The sequence below is a fragment of the Mercenaria mercenaria genome, chromosome 1 (assembly GCF_021730395.1).
Source record: "Mercenaria mercenaria strain notata chromosome 1, MADL_Memer_1, whole genome shotgun sequence".
NCBI classification, from domain to species: Eukaryota; Metazoa; Mollusca; class Bivalvia; order Venerida; family Veneridae; genus Mercenaria; species Mercenaria mercenaria.
The window spans coordinates 16,096,858-16,098,926 of NC_069361.1; positions in this window are offsets into that span (position 1 = coordinate 16,096,858).

The following is a 2,069-nucleotide window of genomic DNA, read 5'->3' on the forward strand; positions in this document are numbered from 1 at the left end:
TACTTTCGGTTCTAAAGAATTTCCGTAAATCTAAATTTAGAAACTTTAACTGACAATTATAAATATCGATATGCCTATATCAGTATAAAAAAATACCCTCACACACCCGTTACAGTTCGATTACTAGGTCATGCGTATTTACACTTTTTCAAACTAAACTTTCTCTACTTGCAAAATGACCTTTCTACTTTTTGATTGTGTGTTGTTTTAGCCATAACTCACGTTTTTCTTATACAAGTCACATTAAAATATAGAACCCTGAGTTAAGGTTACAAAACGCAATCTTTAATATTTACAAACATGATGTTTACGAAAACGAACTGTAACCGGTTGCGAGCAAGGCAAAACTGTTCTCCGATATTTTTTTTTTTTCGATTTCAACAATGAACTGGTGCCAAATATGTTAAAGGTATATTAGACCCAAATTTCAAATTATAAAGATGGACAATTATTAACACATTTTTCACTGTACACATGTACACAGTATATATGTAGATGATTACTACCACTAAAATAACTAGTTGCTGTTTTACTGCATGACATTTAATTATGAATGTAGCTCGCAAAAATTAATTTATATATTCGGTAAAGTTAAATACATTTAATCAGGATTTTATACATTTTAAGTGAATATCTAAAGATAGAATATTTTTCTGAAAGATGCCCATTGGATATCTGAAAGCTTTTTCTTTCTAGAATATAAAGTAGCATGAACGCCTTAAAATTAGATTGATGGAGATTTAATAATATATAAACTTTGAAGTCCATCTATTAGGTTCATGAAGCAGTTAAGAAAAACTAAACAATTTATACAACGACGGTACAAAAATTGGTTAGAAAGTAAGTTACTAGGAACACATGTAGCCAAATCAATAATTATCTTTATTACTATATGTAAACAGAAACTGAAACAAACAAAATTGATCAATACGATTTCGAGGTCAGCGATTATGTTCTTAATTTAATATATCCTGTAAAAAAATAAATGCTTTGCAAAAATAATGTTACATCATCATATACTAATACAATATACTGGAATAATGTGAAGTGTATAAAAGAAATTTATGTCTTTTGGCTAATCAATTGGATTTACAATTCTTTATGTTGCTGTCTCTAAAATCTGGTAAGTTCTGCATGATTTGTGCTTGTGTTTACATTTTGCTCCATACCATGTGCTACTGTTTACAAACATAGATCACATGTTCATTAACTATTCTGACTCCTCCCACAAAATTCAAATTTCAACTGTCAGTGCAACATTTTTTTTACTCAAAGGCACCTTTTTTCCAGTGAAATGTTAGTTTATTACTCACAAAGGCATGAGAATAGGCTAAAGTATATGTATAAATTTTTATAAAATTTTTTATTCATGATTAAAGTTAAAATTGATAAAAAACCATCACTGAACTGAAACATGTTCAAAATGTAAGGGAAACAACCCATCCACCATTGCCTCCCTTTTATATTCCTGTTGGGGGTTTAAGTACGTTTTATGATGGAACGGTCCGTTATTTAGGTAGTGTTATTCAGTACTATAGTGTTTTTACATAAATCAGGCAAAGTAAATTATGCTGATACCTCTAATTGACAGACGAGTATATAAACTGAACTCTGAAACCTCAAAATCAAACTATACCCGTTGTGCAATGCTTCCCGCATTTGCTATGGAACAAATAAAAACTAATGATGTAATATTCTATTCGTATTGACTGTGATGTAGATCTACAGGTTCTGTCAAGGAGCTCCGTGACTCCATGTTATTATCTTCTGAAGACTGAAACCTCTAATCAAACATTTTTTATTGAGCCAATAACTAAACAAAAAGCTATAACTTTAAAATTTTCTGAAGGTCTTATTTTAATTAGAATAAGCTCAGAGAAATATGTTATCAGACTTTCAACAACATGTACTATTTTATCATATAAATCATATTAAGTTACTTATTTTACCACGTCAACTCATTCTTGAAAAACACAAAAAGACAGTGAAAGAAAGATGTAACTAATTTGCAAATAAATACGTACCATGCCGAATAAAATAGCATTTAACAGTAGAATGATATTTAACCT